At 37.5% G+C, this 10,710-nt stretch overlaps 1 pseudogene; it reads left to right on the top strand.

Moving 5' to 3' along the window:
- Positions 1 to 4,161: 4,161 nt before the first annotated feature.
- LOC126495300 (olfactory receptor 50-like) lies at positions 4,162 to 5,111 on the top strand (annotated as a pseudogene).
- Positions 5,112 to 10,710: the final 5,599 nt, after the last annotated feature.

Raw genomic sequence — 10,710 nt, 5'->3', positions numbered from 1 at the left:
AGTGGGGAAGAGACAGAAATCTTTAATAAATAAATAAATAAATAAGAAAAAAATAAATCTCATCACTGGCTGGTTGTTCTGTGGCACTATTGTCACTATGGCACTAATGGGTGTATCTTGACTAGCAAGTCATCATTGTAGCATGGAGGGATCACAAATTGTCATGACTATGGGTGACTTTTCTTCCCCAGCTATCTGCAGAGCATCTTCTAGAACTCTGAAGAAGAACCAGCAGGGGAAAGGTTTCCTATTTAGTACTAAGTTCTAGTGGACATTAAGATCAATGACTAGAAATCTATAAGATACAACTGACCTACAGGATGGGTACCTCACATATTGGGGTTTTTGTTTGCTAGTCTTTGGTTTCTGGGTAGATCATATTCCTGTGTAAACAACTCTAAACCCCCCCTTTTTTTCTATTTTATTAAAAACGAACTCTTAGCAAATGTGTTTTCTTGCATAAGACCTTGATTTCATTTCTTAATTTGATTATTTCCAGTATTTTACTACTCCTGGGTGAATCTGGTTCTTTTTTTCTAGAACTTTCAGGTGTACTGTTAGGTTGCTAATTTGAGCTTTCTCCATTTTCTTTATGTGGGCACTTAGTGCTATGAACTCTCCTCTTAGCACTGCTTTTCTAGTGTCCCATAGGTTTGTATATGTTGTGTTTTCCTTCTCATTGAATTCAAGGAAGATTTTAATTTCTTTCTTTATTTCTTCCACAACCCAGGGGAAGTTCAGTAGTTGACTATTAAGTTTTCATGAGTTTGTAGGCTTTCTGGACATTGTATTGTTGTTGAATTCTAACTTTACTCCATGGTTATCCTAAAACAAATTGGGTTATTCCATTTTTTTTGTATCTGTGATGTTTGCTTTGTTTATTTATGTGATCTATTTTAGATAATATTCCATGAGGTGCTTACAAGAAGGTATTTTTTTTTGTTTGAGTGGAATGTTCTTTATATATCTGTTAATACAAATTGATTTATTACATCTGTTAGTTTTCTTATTTCTCTTTTAAATTTTTGTTTTACCTGCCCATTGTTGTTAGAGGAGTGTTGAAATCTCCTACTATAATGTGTGGGGTTTCATGTGCAATTTAAATTTTAATATGTTTCTTTCACATATGTGGGTGCTCGTGCTCTTGTATTTGGGGCATAAATATTCAGGATAGACCTTAATTTTGATGAATTGTTCTTGTTATTGGTATAAAGTGTCCTTCTCCATATCTTCTGATTGATTTTAGCTTGAAATCGATTTTGTTAGGTATTAGGATAACTATACCCATTTGTTTCTTAGGTCCATTTCATTGAAAATGGCACTCTGGCTGGTCTCCTAGAGCTACTTCCAGGACTGACTCAACTAGAGAGAACTAGAGAGAAACCCTGTCACAAACGAACAAACAAAAAGAATAAAGTATTACATAAATCAAAAGTTGCATACATAGATGGAAGACTAGATGGATAGATAGATAGACAGACAGACAGACAGACCTACACCCCATATTCTGTCTTCTAAAGGTACCAGGCTCTCTCACAGGGGTCACAGAGGAAGGTGGGCAGGCAGAAACTCAGGCAGTGTATGTGTGTGATATCAAGCAAGCCTATATGTTATATATAGGGTATGATAGAATAATATCACTATTAAATTGGGGGTAGGTCTCAGGAGCACAAGAACCCAAATCTTAAGGTGTGTTTCTTGTAAACAGCAGAATACTGGATCCTGTTTTTGTATCCATTCTTTTAGCCTGTGTCCTTTTATAGGTGAATTGAGACCATTGATATTAAGCAATATTAATGATCAGTGGTTGTTAACTCTGGTTATGTTTTGGTACTATTGTTTGTGTGTTTCTCTTTTTTGGGTTATGCTGGTGGGGGGTTATCAGATGTCTGTGTTATTGTGGGTGTTGTTGGCTTCCTGGATCAAGGTTTTCCTTCCAATACTTTCTGTAAGGCTGAGTTTGTGGATACATATTTTTGAAACCTGGTTTTGTCATGGAATATCTTGTTTCTCCATCTATGGTGAATGAAAGTTTTGTTTGCTATAGTAGTCTGGGCTTGTATTCATGGCGTATTAGTATCTGCACCACATCTATCCTAGACCTTCTGGCTTTCATTGTTTTTATTGAGAAGTCAGGTTTACCTTTATATGTTACTTGACCTTTTTCCTTTGCAACTCTCAATATTCTTTCTTTATTCTCTATTTTGTGTTTTGATTATTATATGGCAAGGGGATTTTTTTTGATCTGGTCTATTTGGTATTCTGTAAGTTTCTTATTCCTTTATAGGGATATCCTTTTTTATGTAGGGAAAGTTTTCTTCTATAATTTTGTTGAATATATTTTCTGTGCATTTGAGCTGGAGTTTTTCTTCTTCTATGTTTTAAGAATTTGTTGGATTTAATGTTTTATTTGACCAATGAGTCTATTTCCTCTATTGTATTACCAGCATCTGAAATTCTTTCTTCTATCTCTTGTATTCTGTTGGTTATACTTGTCTCTGTAGTTTATTTACCCAGATTTTTCCCTTTTCAAAATTCCCTTGGTTTGTGTTTTCTTTACTACCTCCATTTCAGTATTCAAGTCTTGAAATGTTTCCTTTATCTGTTTAATTACTTTTTCTTTGTTTTCTTAGGTTTCTTTGAGGGATTTATTAATTTCTTCCAGCTATTTGTTTGTCTTCTCTTTCATTTCTTTAAGGGTTTTTTTTCACTTCTTCTTTAAAGGTGTCCATCATTTTCTTAAAGTTATGCTTAAAGTTATTTTCTTCTACTTCTTCTGGGATAGGATGATCAAGTCTTCCTGTTGTACATCCACTGGGTTCTGGTGTTACCATGTTGCTTTTTAGGATGTTGGAATTATTGCATTGGCACCTACCCAACTCTTCTTTCAACAGTGGTGGGCAGTGTCTTGGCATCTTGGTCCAATCTTTTCTGTGGCTGTCTCTTAGGTCCCCTCAGGATTGGAGCATGCTGTGTAGCAAGGTTTCTTGGAGCTCTCAGGGAACAAATGGGGGCATGGTGGGTTGAGGTATAGCAAGAAAACTCCCTGCTGGCTGGCGAGAATAGCTGTGGGAGTTGGGGAGGGGCCCTAGTTTTTCTCCCACAGAGAGGTCCCAGAGAGTGGGGCATCCAGCTATCTAGTCTTTGGCTGCTGCTGACTCATGTCTTAGGTCCATTGAGTATTGGAGACTTCCTCAACTTTCACACACAAAGGTATTCAGATTGATTTTATTTATGGAATAGGGATATGTGCTTTAATAAATAACTTAGTATGTTTTGTTTACTATTTTTTGATTGTTCACTTAAGTATTTCCAATTTCAACTGATAAAGAAGAGAACAATAATAAATGAAATGATAGAAATTCAATAAAAGAAAATGTCATTCAAGAGTTATTAGCAAAAGAAATCTGTATTAAGACCAATGACAATGGAGAATGATATTGAATTGCAATAGACAGGGATAAGTGCTTCCTTGACAGATTCCAGATGTGGCTAGAGAAGTTAGATGTTTCCTGTGACCATATAAAACATGAAAATGAAAAATTAGGTTTGATTGAACACACAAGAAAACATGATGGACAGAATTTTTATACATATTCCATGAAAACTTCTTTAGAAAGAGAGACAGACAACTGGAGATGTTGGAATGGGGAAGATGTTAAGGGCATATAGAAGATGTCATCTGATATTTCATGTTATTGACATAGATCTGTGCCCTTAAGTTTCACAGTCATATATTATAGCTGTTTAGCTGCTCCTGGGTTCTTCCAATTTCAATACAGCCCCAGATATAGAACATTAGCCAATATGCTACTAGAGCCGTAAAGAGAGTCAAGAATCTAGAAAACTATTATACATCATTGACTAGCTTTGTTATTAATTGATGAGTGATTAGATTTTTCTCTTCATTCCTTAACTCAGAATTCCATTATGGATTCCTAGACATCCCAATTCTTATCTTTTCTTTTATGACAATTGTTATGGTATTTCCAAGTTCTTCAAAATATGTTGAACTGGTTTCTAAGTGACAAACCTCCCACTAGTGTTCAAAAGTTTGAGATTCTCAGATAAAGCATATACACTAATTAAAAACATTGCTTTCATTATGCCTTGATGACCATGTTCCCAATTCTCACATCTGTGTCTTATTTCCATCAGAAAATGAAGAGTATAGGGAATCAGAGCAGCACATCTCAGTTTATCCTCCTGGGGCTGCCCATCAAGTCAGAAGATCAAGGCATGTACTCTGCACTATTCCTGGCCATGTATCTGACCACGGTGCTGGGGAACCTGCTCATCATCCTGCTCATCAGGCTGGACTCTCACCTCCACACCCCCATGTACTTCTTCCTCAGCCACTTGGCCTTCACAGACATCTCTTTCTCATCAGTCACAGTTCCAAAGATGCTCATGAATATGCTGACACACAGTCAGTCCATCTCATATGCTGGGTGCATTTCCCAGGCATATTTTTTCTTGATGTTTGGGGCTATTGACAACTTCCTTCTGACCTCCATGGCCTATTACAGGTATGTGGCCATTTGCCACCCCCTCCACTATAACAGAATCATGAGTCAGAGTGTCTGTATCTTACTGGTCATTGCATCCTGTTTTTTATCCTTTGCTGGTGCCCTTGTTCACACCATCCTTCTAGCTTGCCTCTCTTTCTTTAGAGGTAACACTCTCCACCACTTCTTCTGTGTTCTGTGATCTCTCTGCTTTGATTAAGCTGTCCCAGTTCAGACCCCTCTATCAATGAGCTGCTCATCCTCATTGTGGGATCACTGGTCATTACCGTGCCATTCATATGCATCCTGGTCTCTTATGGCCGCATTGGAGCCACCATCCTGAGAAGTCCCTCACTCAAGGGAATCTACAAAGCCTTGTCCACGTGTGGCTCTCATCTCTCTGTGGTTTCTCTCTATTATGGAGCCATTATTGGGCTATATTTTGTCCCCTCATCTAACAACACTAATAACAAGGATGTCATTGTTGCTGTGATGTACACTGTGGTCACACCCATGCTGAATCCATTTATCTACAGTCTGAGGAATCTGGACATGAAAGGAGCACTGAGAAATATCCTTAGCAGGAGAGTTTGTTCACAGTGAAAAGCTTGGTCTTCCCTCTTTTTGGATCTGAGAACTTCTCAGTCCCACACATGACTTTGTGCTTTCTGGTGAGTCTTCAAGTTGCACCTTTTCAGCCTGTGTTTTACTTCAGCCACACCTTTTGTTTCTCTCTGTTTTGTTCATTTTGGGGGAAATTATTTTGTTTTTTTATTTTTGCTTTTGCAAACACTCCTGGGCTATTTTCCTTTTCACATTGTGTCCTAACTTTAGGAACACAAAATTTTATATATGCCAGTCATTCACCTTTTATCATTATCTAATTTAATGGCCTTCTTTATGAAATATTTTTCCTTTCTCAAGAAAACAGAAATATTTCTCCTGCCCATGCATTATTTCATTTTATTTTAAATATTTGTTTGTTTGTTTGTTTGTTTGACTTTGTTTTTCTGAGACAGGGTTTCTATGTAGCTTTGGAGCCTGTGCTGGAACTAGCTCTTTTATACCAGGTTGGCCTTGAACTTACAGAGATCTGCCTGTCTCTGCCTCCCAAGTGCTGGGATTAAAGGCATGCATCAACACCATCAGTTCATTTTCTTTTAAAATTTAAAATACATTTTGAAAATATTTTCATGCATAACAATAATTAGAAATCTAGATTTTTTTAAGTATTTTATTTTTAGAAAGATGTAAGGACGGCATTTTGTAAATAGAGACGACTCATTCATTTCCTGTCCACCCTGACCCTAATAATCACACAGAAGCTATATTAATTATAACACTTCTTGGTCTATTAGCTCAGGCTTTTTATTAACTAGCTCTTACACTCTAAATTAATCCATTTCTATTAATCTGTGTATCGTCATGAGGCTGTAAGTTCTGGTGTCTGTCTCCTTTAGCAGCTTCATGGCATCTCCATGATTCTGCCTTCTGTCTCTATTTCTGTTCATATTTCACACTTGACTTTCCTCTGCTAAACCATTGACCAAAACAACTTAATTCATCAACCAAAAAAAGCAACACATATACAGAAGGACATCCTATATAAAAAAAGATTGGTAGAAAAATTAATACATAATATTGTTTCTCTTGAAACAGTGTGTGAGTTTCTTAAAGACTAGAAATAGATCTTCCATATTTTCTATTATGCAACTCCTGGGAATATACACAAAGTATTTGAAATGTTATTTCACAAACACTTGCACATCATGTTCACTGCTGCTATATTCACAGAACCAAGAAAATGGAATCAACTTAGAAGTCTATCAAGTGACCAGTGGAAAATTAAAAAATGTGGTATATATGTGCAATGAAATATTACTGAGTTACAAAAAAACAAAACCATGATAATTATAGGTAAATTATGAAAATAAATATATGAAAAATTACATTGGTGAGGTTACCGAGGTCCCAAAAAACAAATGCCTCATGTTCTCTTTTACATGAGGGTCCATATCCTAGTTCCACATATTTTGTTTTGTGTATTTAATATAGAATATGCATGAAAACAAGAAACACAATTGGCCCATTAGCTGCAGATGCATTTGGGTAGAGATATTAGGACAAGAGTGAAATGAAAGTAAAGAGGTTGAGTTCTGGGGTAAGAAGTGTTCAGGCATGTAGTGGAATGGTAGGTATGGGGAAATGGGGGCTGTGGGTAGATTTATCCAAAATGAAGTGCGCATAAGGAAGCTCCTTGGGAAACTATGATCTCAAAATCCAAGTTAAATCTAATAAGAGGGGTTAGAAGAACATACATGATATGAAAGAACAGGGGAGAATCCTGGGAGATAAAGGATTAAGGGCGGATGGGAAGGGTAGGTAGAAGGAGAGGTAGGAGTGTATTAATTAAAACTAAAGATATATGATGAAGAAAGAATATAAGAACTGTAAATTGGGGAGGAAGGGCTGTAAAATGCTGTTCTCTATACACGATGTGGCTGTTGCACACATGAACTCACATCAGGTATGGTTATCCATACAAAGCCTTCACTAGACAGTTAAAACTTCCAGCATATAGGGGAGAGGCTCAAAATGTCCCCATATAGATGAAGAGCTATAGGCAGTTGATGGCTGGGTAAGGTAGAGTCACTTTTTTTCAGGAATATGGCCACTTGTGGGTTCCCATTTTCAGGTAGATGACTCATGCCTACATACAAAAGGGAATACTAGTTGGTCTCACTGGGCTAAGAAATAAAAAAGTTAAAAACTAGAAAATAATGGCTTAAATTTGGGAAGAAGACATGATAAGGGATCCTAGAGTTGGAGGTGAAAAGTGAGGGTTAAATATGATCAAACACCTTGCTTACATTTGTGAAAGTTTAAAAGAATTAATAAAAGGTAAAATTAAAAACTCTCTTTCATTATCCATCTTGCTCTCTAGTAAACACTAATAATACTTCTATCTTTTGCTCTTTTTGAAGTATGAAGCTCATAATTATTATGTCTTTTTAGTGTGTAGTTTTTTGCCAGCTTGACACAGCAGGAAAGAGAAATTTAATTGAGAAAATTAACCATGAAATTGACCTGTAGGCAAGTTTGTAGAGTACTGCCTTGATTAGTGATCATTGTGGAAGAGCCTACCTCACTGTTGGTAGTGACATCGCTGGGCTGGTAGCTCTGGGTTCTATAAGAAAGCAAATTGAGCAAGCCATGTAAGCAGCACCCCTCAAAGGCCTCTGCATTACTTTCTGCCTCCAGGTTCCTGTTGCCTTGTTTGAGATCAGTGAGGGACTGTTACCTGGATGTGTAAGATGAATTAAGCCCCTCTCTTTAGTTTTTCTCGGACATGGTCTTATCACAGCAATGGAAACCCTGACCAGAACAGTTGCCTACTGTCTAATAGACTTGATTGTTATTGAGCAACTTCTCTCCACCTTTCCTTCCCACAAGTTCTCCTAAATGTTTGCTGCTTCTTAGCATGAATTTTTACTTGTTTTTTAAAATGATTTTTACATGTATTTATTCAATGTATGTGCTCACATCTTGAGGTCAAACATTTTAGAATTGCTAGTGTCTTTCCATTGTGTGGTTTCTGTGTTTCAAACTTGGTGGCAAGTGTCTTCAAGGAACCATCTCACTGCTCACATTTTTTAGCAGCTCTCTGAGACATATTAACTAAACACATGACTTTTTTCTCTCCTAAAACCATTGACTTTGTCATAAATTGAAGTGGATTTTCTGTAAAGTATTGTACTATAGTTGAGATAGAATGACCACAGCTCTAAAATGGGTCCTAAAACTTGATGGAAACCATGTAGGTGCTCATCAGGTCTATATATACATTTATAGAGTAGTATTGAAGGGGTGATTCTGTAAGGTCAGAAATGGTAGCGCTGTGACTATGGTTATCCATTGACTCTAGTTTATTTCTCATAGTTTATTTTTACGTGTATTAACCTAAGATACATAAATGTATTCATGTGCACACAATACTTATTTGCTTGAAGATGCTGTAACAATATGTCAGAGACTGAAACAGCAGAAATTTAATTATGTATTTTTCTGGATCTAGAAGTCTATGATGATATGATTTCTTTACAACTTGCAGATGTTAATAACTGCCTTCTTTCTATATGCTCATTAACAGAAAGAAGGGTACAAAGGTGGAGAGAGAGAGCAAGTGAGAGAGAGCAAGCAAACCAATTATCTTTTTTATTAACATATTTTAGTGATTTTTGGGAATTTCATTCACGAGCCCTAATCCTGCTCATTTCCTTGTTCTTCCATGTCTACCTTCCACCCTTGTAGTCTAACCACACAAAATAAAATAAAAAAAATAGTAAAAATCCCAAACTTTGCTCCCCAGTCTTTCCCACTTCTCCATCACATACTCATTTGCTATAGTGGCAATGAGCCTCGCAAATGCTCATTGCAATGAATTGTTGGTCTTGTTCAAGGCCTCTGTCTTCTGGCACACCATTATCACTGGACCCTCATGGAAACTTCTCTCAGATATCCTGTTGTTGCCCAAGTCTCTGAGATCTTATGGTTATGATCCTGTAGTATCAGTCCCTTCACATGCTCTAGCAGGTAATAGATGGGTTAGATGTATAGGTGGATCAGCTCAAAGACCTGGATGTAGATAGCTGAGTTGGTCAGTCTGGGCCTTTACCAGGACTGTTCTCCTCAGGAAAGGGTCGAGGCCAGGTCTTCCACACCCATCTGGGCTATTTCTCTCTCAAGCTCTTCAGTATACAGGGCCAGTTTTCCCATTGCAGGCTGGTATGAGGTAGGATGGGATGGATGGTAGTTCTTTCTGGCCCATCAAGGTTTTGGGGCAGTTTTCTCATTGCCACACCACTGGGACCACTCCTGCTGGCAGGGGACACCTAACCTGCTGAGGCAGTCAACGAAGTATGGAACCAGCTCTCTGGTACCTAGACTCCCAGTGGTAACTAGGGCCACAGACATAGACTCTGAATGCAGTAGGGTCATGAACCAAACATGACCCTCAGTTGCAGCTGATGTATATCAACTGGCCTTGGGTGGCAGCACAGGCCACTCATGTTAGTATGACCTGGTGTCAGCTTGACCCTCAGACATCAAATGCTCCCAAGTGGTAGCATAAACCACCAGTATCATCCTGTTCCCCACCACTGTGATCATCTCTTCAGTTCTGCCTCTCTCCACAGTGCAAAAAAAATGCTTTGCTTCTCCATCTTTCCCATTTCTGAACCACACACCTGTTCAATGTAGAGGTGCCCACAAGGTGCCTGGGCCATGGGTGTGCATATGAGAGACGATGGAGAAGTGCAGACCATCTTTCTGTAAAGACCTCATTTTTTTGGATCAGTGTGCCATCATTATGGCATCATTAACATCTAGTGAATGACCTATGACTTCACTGAACATTAATTCATTCTTTATTCTTTTTCTGAAAGCATTCATATTAGATGTGGATAGGTACAATATACAGCTTTGATATTCACAAATGATATATGACATTTGATATATCATAGCCAGCAAGAGTTGCTGACTAGTTTTTTCAATACCTCTACACAAACTGACAAAGTTTTATCTTCAGTTTGAACCCATAAACACACCACACACACACACACACACACACACACACACACACACACACACTATTATAAATAGTGAGACATTTCAATAGTGAAAGCCATAGATAGAAAAGGCAAGCTTTCTAACAAATTAGACAGACTTTAAAAAAAAAAAAAAAAAAAGCTAACACTTACAAAGGAAAAATAAGTTGTCTCTAATGGAGTATCACTCGGTTTGTAGACCCCTCTTAAAGGTAGGTCCCTTGTACAGCAGGAGATGCCAATACAAAATGAACTCAACGGTGTTTTTGTAGAGTTTTTTCTTGTTTTCTTTTTTAAAACTTATTGGCCTGTTTCTTACATAGTTTGGTTTCAACTCTTGTAGTTTCATGGGTTTTGTTGTTGTGTGTGTTTCTTTGTTTTTTAAGTTTTTTCATTTTGGTTTGCTCTTTTTACTTGCCTACTGATTTCTTTAAAAGTTGAGAAAGAAGGCATAGAGTTGGATGGGTGGCAAGTTGGATCTGGGAGGAGATGGAGGACACTGTGATCCAAATATATAGAAAAAAAAAACTAACCACTGATTTAGAAAATGATCATAGGCTTTTTCAGATCCAGGCCAGCTGGCCTTGGTGAGTTTC

The sequence above is a fragment of the Alexandromys fortis genome, unplaced genomic scaffold (genome assembly GCF_014885135.2).
Source record: "Alexandromys fortis isolate MF-2015 unplaced genomic scaffold, M_Fortis_MF-2015_v1.1 scaffold_454, whole genome shotgun sequence".
Taxonomy (NCBI): domain Eukaryota; kingdom Metazoa; phylum Chordata; class Mammalia; order Rodentia; family Cricetidae; genus Alexandromys; species Alexandromys fortis.
The sequence above is the reverse complement of the archived record's forward strand: the minus strand, read 5'-3'. Positions and strand labels throughout refer to the sequence as shown.